This window comes from Diospyros lotus, chromosome 11, assembly GCF_014633365.1.
Source record: "Diospyros lotus cultivar Yz01 chromosome 11, ASM1463336v1, whole genome shotgun sequence".
Lineage (NCBI taxonomy): Eukaryota > Viridiplantae > Streptophyta > Magnoliopsida > Ericales > Ebenaceae > Diospyros > Diospyros lotus.
In genome coordinates, this window is record NC_068348.1 from 22,112,623 (window position 1) to 22,129,374 (window position 16,752).

Here is a 16,752-nt window from a genome sequence, read left to right on the forward strand (position 1 = left end):
GCACAGCCCCCTCGCGGCCATGCCCAGCCGCCTCCGCGGCTGCCTCCACGCTCACCGCGTGCGCTGCAACTGCTGCAATCGCCATAGCCGCCGCTGAAGCTCCTAGCTGCCACCTCGCGCCACCATGAACCGGCGCTCCAGCCGCCATCGATGGCTGCTCCGCATCGTCCATGGCTTCCCTGCTCGCTGACTGTCCCTTCTTCACCCAAGCTTGCGGCCTTGGCCGCACGAGCTTGCTGAAAGCTCGAACTTGCGGCTTCCATGGCTGCCACTACGCACGCCTCTCTCCCTCTCAGCCGAGCTCTCTCTCTCGCCCCTGAGCTCTCTCTCTCCTCTACTTCTCCATACTTCCAGAAGCTTCCATGAGAGACAAAAGAAATATCAAGTTTTGGCCACTTTACCTGCCACAAAATTTAATTAATTTAAACTAATTTAGATAAATTTAATTTATACTTTTATTATTATTTTTTTTTGGGATATTACATATTACGTGGTAACGAAACTCGATGTTATCAAGATTTTCGCATGACGAAATCAATTTTCTTGGATTTTTGTCGTGATTTAACTAACAAATATGGTTTCACTCCCACGCGAGGGATGTCTATGCCAGAATCAATAGGAATATTTTTTATGATATGTGCGCATAGGGCTGGGAATCGACTGATACAAGAAATGTTCAATCATTCTGGTGAGACAATTAGTCGACAATTTCACAGGGTTTTGATTGCTGTTAATAGGTTAGTTGCTAATATTATTAAACCCCATCCTAACTACAATGCTGGAATAGGATACCACAAGCCAACTAATCCTAAGTATTTACCATTCTTTAAGGTATCTATTAACACCTTCTAATAATATGTGATTATTCTTAACTTAATTATGATTTAAATTCAAACATATGACATTATATTGCAGGATTGTATTGGAGCTATTGATGGTACTCATGTAAAGGCTAGGCTGCCACGAGGTCAAGAGATGCCCTATATAGGACGCAAAGGATATCCGACCCAAAATATCATTGCAATTGTGGACTTCAATATGTGTTTTACATTCGCATGGGCCGGGTGGGAGGGATCCGCTCATGATGCAAGGATATTCGATGAAGCAATTCGTAGGTCAGACTTGAATTTTCCCCACCCAATGGGAGGGAAATATTATCTAATTGATGCAGGGTACGCTCATATGACTGGATACATAGGGTCATACAAGGGTGAGAATATAAGATACCATCTTGAAGATTTTCGACGTGCAAGAACATCGCGTTTACGTGCACCAAGAGAACATAAAGAGTCATTTAATTACTTACATTCTTCTTGCAGAATGCTTGTTGAGCGCACTTTTGGAGTGTGGAAGTTTAGATTTAGGATTTTTGGAGATATGCCTACATACAGTTTTGATACCCAATGAGACATAGTTTTAGGTACAATGGCTATCCATAGCTATATTAGGAAGAAGATGGTACAAGATAATACATTCATAACAGCAGAAAATCAAAATTATATTCCTAGTGCACAATCCGTCTCCCCATCTGACAATCAATTTAACGAGGAAGTGGACCATAGTGATAATTATTGGATGGCATTGTGGGATGCTATAGCTCTAGATATTGTACAATTACAATAATTGTATGTAATTTTTTAAGTTTGTTCTACTAATACTTTTTGTATTTGTATGGAAAAATTGAATTTCAATTCAAATATTGTATCTTATCTACATTTAGATTTTGTAATTATTAAGTTTATTTAATTATCAATTAAATAGTCTTATCTAATTTTATAATTTTGTAATATATATCAAATTTATGGATGAAAAAAATCCCAAATTTTAGAAATAACTTATTTAAATATTAATGCTTTAAATGTATTGATAAAATGTAAAAATAAATAATTTTTTATAATGTATCAACATATATATTTAATATTATTATGCACTAAACCTAAATTTATAAACACAAAGTATTGTATTAATATGAATTTTTAATAATTATTTATAATTTATCAACTTGTAATTATAAGTATTTTATTAATATTTTTTTAATAATTATGTATAATTTATCAATTTATAATTGTAAGTATTTTACATAAAGTATGGAAAAATTTCAATTCAATTCAATTCAAATATTGTGTCTTATCTACATTTAAAATTTGTAAATATTAAGTTTATTTAATTATCAATTAAATAGTCTTATCTAATTTTATAATTTTGTAATATATATCAAATTTATAGATGAAACAAATCTCACATTTTAGAAATAATTTATTTAAATATTAATGTTTTAAATGTATTGATAAAATATAAAAATAAATAATTTTTATAATGTATCAATATATATATTTAATATTTTTATGCACTAAACCTAAATTTATAAACCTAAAGTATTGTATTAATATTTTTTTGACAATTACATATAATTTATTAACTTGTAATTGTAAGTATTCTATTAATTAGAAATTAATTTATAATTTATTTGATCAAAAATAGTATTTCAATGTTTTTAATTATATTATTCATTATCATGTCTATTTTAGTCTTTTTGTCAAGTTCTGACAGCTTATCAGCTTTTACAAACCAAACATATAAATAATAATTGATAAATTAAAAACACATCTATCCAAACACATTACCAACTTAAATACTATCTAACTTTTAAGTTAAACGCTAAATCACTTAAAAGCTATTGAAAAAAACTCTAAGCCAAACAGCCTTTAAATCTTAATCTTGAAAATCCCCTTTGCATAAACAGTTCATTCGAGACGTTTAATATTTGACTCTAGGAAAATAGGACAAAAAGGAAACAAAATAAGAAAACGTTGTAATTCTGAACATTAAATGAAAATAGCTGTAATACCCCGAGAGCTCAAAGAAGTTAGTATATATTGAGGATAGTGTAAGAAAGGAAACAACACCAGTTGGATACCTTTTGGGTTGAATGTTGGCAAAGAACTCCCAAGTTAAGCGTGCTTGACCTGGGGCAATCCAAGGATGGGTGACCCCCTGGGAAGTTTGTGTAGGCCCATTAGGATAAGTTGTTCCGAATCTTCCTATCACTCGATCGGGTCGTTACAAGTGGTATTAGAGCCGACCCCCGAGCCTCTGAGCACGGTGGTGGGGCAAACCTCAGCGAGGAGGCTGAGTCCCGAGGGGGTGTGAGGCCCCTATGGGGGGTGCGTGTAGGCACCTTAGGCGAATCCCACATCGGCCATGCATGAGAGGAGATCTGGGACCGGTTGTAAGGTCGCATGATGAGGACGTCATGTGCTCAAGGGGGGAGAATGTAATACCCCGAGAGCCCAGAAAAGTTAGAATATATCGAGGATAGTGTAAGAAAGGAAACAACACCAGCTGGATACCTTTTGGGTTGAATGTTGGCAAAGAACTCCCAAGTTAAGCGTGCTTGACCTGGGGTAATCCAGGGATGGGTGACCCTCCTGGGAAGTTCGTGTAGGCCTATCAAGGTAAGTTGTTCCGGTCCTTCCTATCGCTCGATGCGGGATGTTACAGGTGGTATCAGAGCCGACCCTTGGCGAAGGCGGTCCGATGAGGGCGGGGAGTGGCGCCGAGGCTTGAGGGTCTGTACAAGGAGCGGCTTCTGGCAGGCTTCTAGGATGGCAGCCCCCAAGGGGAGAAGGTCTGGGACCAGTTGTAAGGTCGCATGACGAGGACGTCATGTGCTTAAGGGGGGGAGAATGTAATACCCCGAGAGCCCAAAGAAGTTAGTATATATCGAGGATAGTGTAAGAAAGGAAACAACACCAGCTGGATATCTTTTGGGCTGAATGTTGGCAAAGAACTCCCAAGTTAAGCGTGCTTGACCTGGGGCAATCCAAGGATGGGTGACCCCCTGGGAAGTTCGTGTAAGCCCATTAGGATAAGTTGTTCCGAATCTTCCTATCACTCGATCGGGTCGTTACAATAGCAACTTACGAGCATCGATGGTAGAGAAAGATGCAGCAAAAGAAAGATCGGAGTCGGCGAAAAGAAGTAGAAATGAAACGCCTAGAGGCGGGTCAATGAGCTTGAGCCATTTCTTGTCCGTCAAATCAACTGCTTCTGATCACTAGGTTTTGTAGCTTTCAAACGAAATGAGGATAAATTAATAAGGGAAAGTTGCTTGCCTTTTAGGACGTAAATTGAGGGAATAAAAATTTAATAAAAGAGAGAATTTTAGGATATAAGGGGGTTAAAAATTAGGTAAAGCTATTCGGCCAGAAGCAGTGCCCGAAGAAGTGCCATCCCAAAACAAAATTACAATTTCACCTATAGTCCAATTGACACAAATACCCCTGTTCTAATTCCAGTCATTCTCTCCCTCCGATGCTCAATCTCTCACTTTCTTCTCCCTTCTCTCTTACTTTCTCTCTTTGTGTTCTCTCTTGTTCGACCATATCCATTGCAAAATATCTCACTCTTCTCACTATCTTCTCTCTCACTTACTCCCTCTTGTTCTCTCTAGTTCGACCTTCCCCATGGCTTAAAGACAAACCGGTCGTAGTGCGAGCCTTCTTCTCGGATCGAAGAAGGATCGTCGTCTTCCGACCATGCGACTTCATCTCCGGCCCTCTCTCAGTCTCTTTCACTCTGAGGTCCTCTCACGTCTCCATTGGCTTAGATCTACAAGGAGGGAGGTAAGTCTTTTAGACATTTTAATCATTAGCACATCTATGCGTTTTTTAGCTTTGGCCGAGACTTTAATGTTAGATCTAGGGAGATTGGGCCGTTGGATCTTGCTGATTTTTGGGTATCTTGGTTGATGGGCCCTTGGCTATCAGGTGGTCACCTCTGATCGCCGAAAACCACCAATTATGGTGGTCGGTGGTGGCTGTCAGTGTATTTTTAAATTTGACCAAAAATTAAAAATCAGATCTACTAAAATCTAACCGTTAAATATGTCCTATTTTTTTGTATGTTATGTCTCTTGACTTGGTGTTTGTGATGGTAGGCTCTAATTGTAGGAAGCTTCGGCCAACAGTGGTAGTCGGCAACGTTGGTAGCGGCGGTTACATACATACATATTTTTACATATTCTATTTTGTAATTATTTTAATTTACAAAATATGGGTATTTCTGTCAATTAGACTATGGGCGAAATTGTAATTTCGTTATGGGGTGGCACTTCTTCAGGCACTGCTTTTGGCTGAATAGCATTATCCGCCAGGAATTTATCTACTTTTTGATATAATTGCAAAATACCATCTTAAGCAAAATAATTGTCGTAATACTCTTTTTTTCATACACATAAGCCGCCACTTGTGGAGGGCCAACAGGGCTAGGTAGCAAAGGCAAACTGCCTCCAGAGTCGGTCTTGGATTTTTTAAGGCCTAGGGTAAATTTTCTCTCAAGTGTCTCTTTATACAAATTAAATAAAAAAATAAAAATTATCAATTAATTAATTTTATTAAAATTATAAGAATTTACAAAAGATAAAGAATAATATTTTGAGGTCTCATTAAAACTTTTTTTCAAATATGTAATTTGTTTGTTCTAAGATAATAGAGTAAAATATTGTTTCAAATGAAGATTGATCAAATAATTTAATTTATTAAGTTACAAAAATTTAATATTACTAATAGAGAATATGTATTATAAATATATTATTATTTAATTTTATAATTTAAATATTTAATTAATTTAATGTGTTTAATTAATAAGATAAAGAGATGAGAGTTAATTAGATTTGTTTAATTAATGAAAAATTAATTAGATGTGTTTAATTAATGAGATAGATAGGGGGTGTACGTGAGAAAAAGAAAGAGGGAGAGAAAAATAAGCAAGAGAAAGAGAGAGTAATGTGTGTGTGTGTGTGAGAGAGAGAGAGAGAGATGGGGGGGGGGAACAATGGGCTGAGGAAGAGTTGAGTAGGGGAGGGGAAATATTAAAAAATTAGAAGGTAGCCCATGATAAAGTCTGTAAGAGAGAGTGAGTGGGGGAAGGGGAAATATTAAAAAATTAGAAGGTAAGGAATGTAGCTGCTCTAAAAAAAAAAAAGCTTTGTGCCCCCTTCAGCCGTGGGCCCCGAGCTGTAACCCTGGGCCAGGACCGGCTCTAACTGCCTTTGTATTGCATATTATCGCCTACACAAGAGGCGGTTCCATACAAGTCTCACAAAGGTCATTCTTGCGTTTTTTCTTGTCTCTCATTTTGTTCGCGTCGGGTAATAAAACATAATCAAACAAAAAAAAATACCGAGAAAAAGATAGAGAGATTGCGAAACGTACCTCAGAGCTAAGGTTTATCAGAGTCTAGCAAGCCCCCCAACACGTGAGAGATGATTTCAGGTGTAAAATGGTTGAGGTTGATCCAGGAACCGAAGCAGCAAGCATGTGATGTGATGTGAAGGCCAAGGGCTCATCGCTCACTTTTATTTGAGCCCTTATGGGCCGGCTAACTTTACTTGCGCCCAACGTAGTGGATACTTACGTGGATTCTTGCATTTAATTATTATAAGGTGAAATTTTTTTTTTTTTAATGACCCAATTCCAGACTTGCACCTGACTAGTTTAGGGATAACAACCTTGGCCCCTTAGTGTTGTTACCAAATAAATTGCAGGTACCTAGTTGATCAGGGTTTGAGATTGGATCCATTGATATCACCATCAAGATCCTCCCTTAGAAGAAAATAAATATCCTCCCTTAAAAATCAAATGCACGTTGATGGCTTCCAGCATAACAACAACATCTCTTTACCACCCAACTATGTCGGGAGGCATAAGGTGGATTGTTGCTGATGTGTTACTGTCGCCGTGACTTCTTTTCCCTAAGCCAATGTAAAGTAAGGGTTAGAACTCGATGTTAATTGTGTGTCAACGCATTTTGGGTCACCTACTCAAAAATAAATTTCAACTAATTAAGATGTTATCATCCTACTTAATACAACTTTAATTGTTGGCTCTTGCACTTGTAGATCCTTGCCATCTAGCTAGTAAAAATTTCTCCTTGCCATCCCTTACAATTTTTATATCCTTGCCCTGGCTGGCTTCTTGGTCATTCAAAAAAGCAATTTTGGAAGCTTCTTGATCAAAGTCATTTTATCAACAATAGGGTCAACAACTACACAAATGGGCCTTCAATTCTTCATCAAGGCAATTCTTCCTTTCAACCTTCCAACTCGAAGTTGGCTTATATGAAATCAAGTTTATCGGAAGCCTCCACAACACATGAACTTAGGGATTGCTCACAGGGACGAATTTTTAGAAGACGAAGTGTTTGAGGTCTTTCAAACTTTTATTTTCAATTTTTTTTTTGGATAACAATGGACTCATCTTTCGAGAAAGCAATTAAACTTATCCTCTTTCAACGAAAACTATCAAATGCCACTAAATTTGGTTAAAAGGACAAAATTCATGAGGCACAACGAGATACCTTGGGGTTTGAATTGGTGACCTCTAAAGTTAGGGTTTTAGATTTATACTACAGGGCCAGACAACTTTATAGAGAGGCTTACAGAATAAGGTTGAAAAGACCAAAACACCCTCCACTGCATAGCCCAGCTCCTTTCTCCCTTCTCCTATGGCAGATCTGCGCGCAGAGCCCTCGCCTCCCTCCTCTCTATCTTCTCCGTGCGATCGTCGACCGCCGCGCCTCGTCGCCTCGCCTACTGTCGCTGGATGCAGCGACGGTCAGCGAGGCGACGATGTAACACCCCGTTTTCTCGGGCGCGTTATAACTTGGGACAATTTTGGGACAATAAAATTTTTCTCTTTCAAACTAATTTTAAACCACATCATTCTTTGAATCCGTCCCAGAATTCTCATTCATTTTTCTCAAAAGAGAATCATTATACACATTAAATGCGGAAGCAGAGATCGAACCTGATATATTAACATTAATCATATCTTACATCACCATTCCTCAAAACATTCAGATTTCAAACTAGCAGAACTTAAATACATGGGCTATATAACATACATTTCATTTCTCATGCACTCTGCTAAGTGTCATTTCATGCCTCATTCGTCCTCGTATCTGTTACAATTTTCATCTGGAACGTTTGAATATTCTAGAAACAAAGCCCAAGTTAGATGATGAATCATCTAAGTAAGGTTACAGAAAACATATTTCGTGTATGAATACAATATCTTACTCATCGCAAGGGTCAACTGCACCCTTTATGCTACTCACCATTTTTGCAACCATTTCTTTCGAAGCCGGGGTGTATGGGTGCACCCTTGGTAAAGTAGTTGTGCCAGTTCGTACTCTTTACGGCCACAATGAGCGTGATCAATGATATCAACGTATACATATACATTTCATAGCATGTCATGTATACAGTCTATGTGATAGATACATATCAAAGCATGTCAATGTGATGAAAGCATTCCCGAGGATCGGGGTTTAAAACATAAATTATCTAAAACCAACCATTTTTTATAAAACTAAATCCAGTTGGGAAGTACCATTTACCTCGATATTCGCGTCGTGCATCGTCTCGATTTGCATGCCAACCTCAGAATTCGCACAAGTCACTTTGACTTAAGTCTCAAAGCATCCTAATCACCAAAATTATTTAAATAAGTATTAAAACCTATTTTTCATAATTTCTTGTATTTTCTTTATTTTTCTCTCTATTTCTTCCTATTTTTTCTTAATAAATTCAAATTAAATATTTCTAAAATATTTTATCAAATATTTCACTACGAAAATTCATAAAATAATATTCTTGAATTTATGAAATTTTTTAAGAAATTTTACTCACCTTGATTTAGCCCCTCAGACTTTCTCGGTATGCGTGTCATATCCTCAAAGGCGTGCCTGAACAATTTTCATTCCCAAAATCTCAGAAATATTAATAAATATCTATTTCCTATTTTTCTAGGATTTTCTATAATTTTTCAACATTTTTTCCCCATTTTTTTTTCTTTTCTTTTTCTTTTTCTTTCTCCTTCTCCTTCTCCTTCTCCATTGAACAGAACTCCTATTTTTTCCTTTTCTTCTTCTTTTCTTTTCTTTCTTCCTTTCTTTTCTTTTCTTTTTCTTCTTTTCTTCTTCTCCTTCCTTCCTTCCTTCCTTCCTTCCTTCCTTCTTCTTCTTCTTTTTTCTTCCTCTCATGCTTCCTCTGCAATGCGAACCAGCGCACCAGCCATACGGTCGCCGCCGCTCGGCCCTCCACCGACCACCACTCAGCCCTCCGCCAGCCGCCTCAGCCCTGCCGAACCCCGCAGTCGCCGCCCACATAGCCTTCTCCACTCGTGGCTAGCCTCTCTGCGTCGCGTCGACTTGCTGGAACTCGCGGCCATGGCTGCCATGGCCGCAGCTTCGCTGCTCCTGGCCGCTTCTCGGGACTTCACCGAGCCCTTCGGTCACCGCGTAGCTTGCTTCCACCACCGCGACGTTGCTGGCCGCCCTTCGCCCGCTTGAGCTCGTTGCCCAGCCATTGGAGCTCGCAGCTGCTCTCTCTCTCTGCAACTCTCTGTTGCTTGCTCTGCTCAAATCTCTCAAGCTCTCATCTATTTATAGGTAACCCTTCACCCTCAACTGATCTAGCCATCCCTCATTGCGTAGAGAGCTCTCCAAATCTTGCAAGTATGATGTGAAGTTGCAAGGCATGGTTTTTGAAGATGCAGAGGCGTGGAGTTGCAGACCATTGCGTGCCTAAGCACGCATTGATATAAAGAGACATATATATAATTATATAAAAAATTAAAAAATTATACATTTAAACCTCACATTTCATCTTAAATTCATTAGGACAATTCCTTAATTACAATTACATCCTAAATTGCATTTAATTAAATAAATGAGTTTTACATATTTATTTATTAAATTTGCATCCGAGTGTCTCTTTTATGGCTAGAAATTTTATGGCATGTTAAAAATATTTCCTAAATAATAAAGTTTAGTATCATTTTGTGTCCACCAATGATTTTTCATTAATTTAGAAAAAATAAATAAATATTTTTTAATAAAAATTTTGACAAACTATATTTCTATATAAAATGGGTAAATAACAATATTGGTCCTCAACTTTATATTTTGTGACAAAATAGTTTTTGTACTTTAATTTATCAAATAACAACCATTAAATTTGTAATTTTCCTACAATTTAATTCCTTTTTTTATTTTAAAACAGAGTTTTCATGTAATGATTTTTTACAAGAAACTGATTGATTTGCATGAACACACGCACACTTGGTTCTCTGCTTGTGCTTAAGAAGGTTTATATATATATATATATATATATATAAACACAAATGCATTGGTTCTTTATGCATGCGTGAGAGGAATTTGTATATTTTTATGCAAATGATAATAATTGTCATGTAGTTGACACATTTACAAACAAAACACAAGAATTGCTTTTAACATAGACAGATGTATTATGCTTGCTTGTATAGAACTGCCTCTTACACGCAGTTTTTGGTCCTTGTATAGAACCGCTTGTGTGAGAGGCGACTCTATTTTTATTAACACATGACGATTCAATCTTATCTAAATATTATTTTTATGTTAGTTGATGTAAATGAGCTGAATCGCTCATGGCTCGGTGTTTGACGCATTAAAAATCTGTTCAAATTTACTTATTAAATTAAGGGAATCAAGTTTGAACTTAATTACAAAATTCGAATAGTAAATAAGTTGATTTTAGATTCAGTAAAACTCAGCTCGATAACTCACAAGCTGTCTCGAATAGAGATTCTAAATTGTCAACGTCTATATGAAATGTGGATAAATCTTGAATATAAAGTATAAATTAAGTACAATTAATTTATATACCATCATATTTTTATAAATATACTTATATTTATTTTGTTATATGCAATTATTTTATATGTGTAATTTGCTATGCAAAAGTTTTAAGTTGAATAATTAAATTTAAAATTTATTTAATATTATTATATTAATTTAATATAACATATTTATATCTCTTGATAATAATAGTACAAGATTTTTTTTTATATTATAAAAACACTTTGAGATCAACAAAATCAATCCATCAAAGTTGACGTACAATCATCTCTGTAAAGCATTTTAATGTGTTATTTTTTATTTTATAATTATATATGAATATTATATTTTATTTATATATTAATATATGCAAATATAATAGGCCAAGAAAATAAATAATAGTGTGGAACCTAATAGAATTGAATTTTATAAACACAACCACAACACTGAAGGAAAGATATGATCAACAATGAATGTAAAAACCAATTATGTAAGAATATTTTTATCTCATTAATAGTAATTTTATTTTTTAAAAATAATTTATTTATCAAATATATACATTCTTCTATTTAAAAGATAAAATGAAAAAAAATATAGTTTAAAATTGTTTTAAAATGTGAAAAACAATTAACAATTGATAATTGATTCAAAAAAATTAGTTATGTCAAAGGCTTAGGTTATGATTCAAAACCTATTGCAGAAACTTCAAGGTCTACACATGGAACAACAATAAAGCATGAAGAAGCTCTTAAAAGGACATGCAAGAAGGCAACTAATTCTTAGCATAAGCTTCTGGATCAACTAAATACTACTAAAACATTAGTAGATAGATTTAAATTCTCAATTAGCATATGATGTAGCTACACAACAATAATTGATCAAGAGTTTAATATAAATCTTAAAATATATTAAACTTTCAATCAATTGTCGTTGATTATGTCAATTGAGAATTTATTATGTGAGTATTTAAGCAAATAATTACTCTTTAACCTACATCTCAACGGATTCACATAAACTCGGTCGGTCAGCCGGCTCAGCCCTTTATAGCATGCCATGAGTCTCTGCTCGTCTCACCAACTATTGCTAGTCTAGTGCATTCTGCATGGACAAATTTGCCAACTCCACTGCACCTATCTGCTGGCATAGACAAGAGATGAGAAGCTCAAAGCAGCTAAGCAAATTCCTCCTCCTGAAATGGTTGTAACCGAATATCACACGGTAGAGGATTATTTCTTCATCAGCAAGGTGAACCTTTGCCAACCCTGTCTGCATGCATGCTACTGCCGGCGCAGCCCCCTAAGTTAATGGTTAGTCCCCGGAAGCAGAATGATATTGCATGGCATCAACTGCTTTTGCAAGAGACATTGGTGCCTTGAGTCACTCTCTGAAACCGGATTAATCTGGCTCCTAGTTAGTGGTGCTCTCAAGTCCTTGTGTCTTTCCTTATCCAGGTTCTCACTTTTGGTCCTTCAGTACACTCACCTGGAAGTCTAGATGACATCAGAAGTGCTTCCCCTCTACTTTTGGAAAAAGGTTAGCCCAACGTGATTGAACACATGCAGGCATGCTTTCAATCAAAGAAACGGCTTGTTCATACCACACATTTGAGGAGATGCACCTGTCTCAATAGGGTCACTGGAAAAAGAAGTCAACAGAATAATGTTCAGGATAGATGAGATAAAACACATTTGCGCAAAATCAAATGGGCATCACATGAACCTGATTAGTGACTTCACTCTGGTAAATCGTTGATCCAATTCTTAGATGACACCTGCAACGTACTCTTTCCATTTGACACTTTTATTGTTCAAAAATCTAAGAATCCCTTCATTCTCTTCCATTATAAACACAGTTCCCGCTTCAGAGGAGACCCTGAGAACAAATAGCTTTTTTTCCTAGAGAAATGAAAAAATGAAGGGCAAACCAGTTCATGAGATTAAAGATTTACAATAGCAGCAACAACTAGTTTCTTCCTTTCAATTAAGCTTGGAAGGAAGGAATTGAAGATAGTTTAGAGCTTCGAATTGGAAAGAAGTAACCCAGACTCTATTAGTTGCAACAATATTTCTTGAGAATAAATCAAAACAATTAGATGAATTTATAGCTCAAAAATAGATCACTTGCATTTAATCTCAATCATTTAGAAAGGAGTAGTTAACATAATGGAAATATTGACAACATCAACATCTCACCTTTTCAAGAAAATAGTGTTCTCCTTTAATATTTCAAATATCTTTTATCAGTTTTGAAAGAAATAAAATCCAATAGGAAAAAATTGACGGCCACCTTGGTTTTGACTCTAGAGTAGCAAATTAAAATAGCCAAAGAATAAAAAAAGAAAATAACAAATTAGGTACATTAGAAGAACCTAAAATCAAGATAACACTAACAAATAAGTAAAATCAAAATTTCTATGCGAAACCCAAATTCCCCAATTTATCATATACGGTGCAGATATACGAATATTCATGCGCCTATCTAATAATTAATCTAACTTTTGATTAACGTGAGTTCCAAAATAAACCTTCACTTAATTTTTAATTGAATATATTTAAACTAATTGATTTCTAACTAGAACTAGTTATTTATTTTATTATTACTGCTATTTTGTTTGGGTTAGGGTTAAGCCCACTGAAAAAGTTTCAAACTTTCTACGCTTTAATTGAGTTTAATTCAGCTGGTGCAAGAATTGGACCAAAGCCTAAAGAAGTCCAATCCTTTTGCTTCAAATCAGATGCCCCCACGGAGCTCTTATATTTAGTGTTATATACATATATTATATATTATATCCTAGCCAGGAATTCATCTAATTTACCACTTTTTTTAAAAATTGCAAAATACCATCTTAAGCAAAATAATTGTCGTAATACCATTTTTTCGTACACACCAGACACCACTTGTGGAAGGCTGGAAGTGCCAACAAGGCTGGTCAGCAAAGACAAACTGCCTGCAGAAGAGGCAGGTCTATACAAGCATAATAGAAACCCCTCTCAGAAAGATGGTTCTTGTGTTTTGTTTGCATACAGATGAATGTGGGTTGTGTTTTTAGAAGGTGAAGCACATATATGTACATGAATCATTGGCATTCAAATTTGTGATTCTAATACTAAACAGAAAAGAGGTTTGTTATTAAAATAATCAATAGGTTAAGAGTTTACGTTCTTCATGTTGCAACTACTAATTAACGAACACCTGAGGCTGTAATGCATAATGCACAAAACAAAAGAAGAGGAAAAGGCCAGATCTGATTCATCATCACCAGATCTGGCAATCGAAGGCCTTGCAAACCACTGCCACAAATCATTCTGCGAACAACGGCCATGCCTCTGCTCTTTTTCTCTCTTCCACATTTTTTGCTCATAGAAGAAGAAGATCATCATTTCCAGAAGATACACAAATACACACACTTGGTTCTCTGCTTGTGCTTAAGAAGGTTTATATATATCTTTTATGTATATATATATAGACACACAAACACATTTGTTCTTTATGCGTGAGAGGAATTTGTATATTTTTATGCAAATGATAATAATTGTCATGTAGTTCATTCATTTACAAACAAAACACAAGAATTGCTTTTAACATAGGCAGATCTATTATACTTGTATAGAACTGCTTCTTACACGGGCAGTTTTAGGTTGTTGTATAGAACCGCCTGTGTAAGAGGCGATTCTGTATTTAATAACACATGGGCCTCTCTCCCAAGTCTGGAAAAGTGGTATTCAGGTAATTATTTTGCATATGAAGGTATTTTGCAAATTTCTTTTTAAAAAAGTAGTAAATTAGTAAAAAAGTTCTCCCTGCTATCTCTTATGTTCAGTCTTCTATGTATTAGACACTTGCCATTAGCCTGTTGGTTAGAGATGGTAATATAGAGTGGGGTGGGTCGACCCGACCAAAAAATAAATCCATTTAAAAAAATTAATTGGAAAAATAAATCCATTTAAAAAATTAATCGGGTAAGGTGCATAAGACAGGTAAGTGGGGTATTACCCCATGAAATAGCAGGTCGGGGGGCAAAACTCACTGAGGATGCACTGATACCCACTTCCATTGAGTTACAAATTCAATTCTCCTTTATTCATCTTATTTACAAAATTGCACTTGAGATAAAATGAAGGCATTCTTGTGTTAAGATTTGAAGACCCCCTCCAGCGGTACCTCAAAACTTGTTTTTGGAGTTCTGGCATTGTACTCCTAGATCCAGTGTTGGGCCCTTATGATCATTTTAAATTTTTTTTCCCATTTATCTTTTGTTTGAATGTTTTAAAATTTTCAAAAGCAGAATTGTTTCATTTTATTCAGAGGAAACAATTTTCAATTGTTTCTCAAATTAAGTTGATTTAGAGAACTCTTCGGGAACATGTTTTTGGGAAACATAATTAATTTTTATTTGCAGATTCATTTGGTTTACACGCACTTCTTCGTTCAGAAACTCCAACCACAAATTAGCTTACAACAAATCAAGTTTGCAGGTAGCCTACACATGTGTCATGACCGAAGATTCCATAGAAGGGCATTATAGTAATAGACTTAGCAAGTTGTTAGGAGATATTTCGTAATGCTGTTACAGCACATGGATACTGTTATTTTTGTTAGATGAAGCCTATAAAAGGTTGTTGGTAGGAGAAGGAAAGGAAAGGTTGAATGAATGAAAATCTTATTTCTATCTCTCTCTCTCTTAATTCTCCTTCCCCTCTCCCGTCTCTCCCTCTCGTTCTTCTTTCCCCTCTCTTCTGTTCTTCTGTTTCACCCCCCTTCTTCTTCTGACTTTCCCCCTCATTCTTCTCATTTCCTCCCCCAAACCAGGCAATTCTTGGTTCTAAACCTATGCGGATCCTTCCGATTTCCGATCTAATCCTAGATTAAACCCTAGGATCATGACAACATGATTAGATGATGAAGCATTTGCGGGCATTTCAACATTTATTATCTTGTTTCTGTAGCAACGGGGCTCCTATTTGAGAAAGCAATAATAATAATTGTCAAATTCTAATAAACTTGCAGTCAAAGGGTAAATTTGATAGTGCAAATCGAAGGAGAGGACTGACCGAACATACAAGTACTACTAAAGCCAAAGCCAAAACCAGACACTGATAGCCAAAAGAAAATACCGAGAAAGTGAGAGAGATCGCGAAACGTACCTCCGAGCTAGGGTTTAACACAGTCTCGCAAACCCCCTAACGCGTGAGAGATGATTTCAGTCGTAAAACGGTTGAGGTTGATCCAGGGACAAAAGCAGCAAGGAAACCAGATCGAGTCGAAGAGAGTCGAAGAGTCTCGTAATTGAGGGGAATCGGCAATGGTGGAACATTCGGGAAGGATGAAGAAAAGAAAGCGATTGAATTTGGGGAAAATGATCGACGGAGCATGTGAAGTGAAGCGAAGTGAAGGCCAAGGGCTCACCTTTATTTGAGCCCTTATAGGCCGGCTAAGAATTCACACATGCGACATGCTCTAAATGCATATGCTCATCTAGGATACCCAAATTGGCTCTTAGACCAACCGAGTCATGCAAATGTTCACACATCCCGTCACACACAAAGCATGTCCCCACGTGAATGCAACCCAGCCCCTTGTAGCACACACATCATGAAATGCACAAACCAAGGCCAGAATCTGGAGTACCAGCTCTTCTGGCCGTCTAGCGCTTATCGTAACAACCGATAACTGGCGCCCATACATCCAGCTATCAACTGCCACGACCCACGGTCAACAGTCAGTGACTTTGTATCCATACCCTTAGACACACTTACTGACCCTATTAACTTTAGATTCTCTAAACTTAACATTACACAACATTTCTCCATAACTTTTCATGTACATAATCACATAGCATCATGACATCATTCTCATTCTTCCTTATTCATAGAAAACCATCTTAACATACATAATAGACTCTTTAACACATTTTCCTAATTCTAACCATAACCAATTTCTCTAAGAACCTAACCCCAACGGGTTCTGCATCATTCCCAAGGGAAGCGGAGCGATACGAAGCTCCGTGACGGTCGAAATAAAAGACGCCATGACATCCTTACTTGGCTTATCCCATTAACAATAAACTCATTAATAAAATAAAAGTCATAA

At 36.4% G+C, this 16,752-nt stretch overlaps 1 long non-coding RNA gene across 7 annotated transcripts in view; it reads right to left on the reverse strand.

The window, feature by feature from the left end:
* Window positions 1-16,752, reverse strand: part of LOC127813557 (uncharacterized) — a 60,230-nt gene that overhangs the window by 16,985 nt on the left and 26,493 nt on the right. Inside the window, exons 1-3 of one of the 7 annotated variants that reach the window (XR_008026122.1) lie at window positions 15,807-16,043; window positions 12,382-12,557; window positions 11,703-12,297 (exon numbers count right to left, since the gene is read on the reverse strand). The exons of 3 other annotated variants lie outside the window; for them this stretch is intronic. This is a non-coding gene — a long non-coding RNA (uncharacterized LOC127813557). Of the gene's footprint in view, window positions 1-11,702; window positions 12,298-12,381; window positions 12,558-15,806; window positions 16,044-16,752 lie in introns of those variants that run through there. 3 more of the 7 variants (XR_008026126.1, XR_008026123.1, XR_008026124.1) reach the window with 3 other exon arrangements.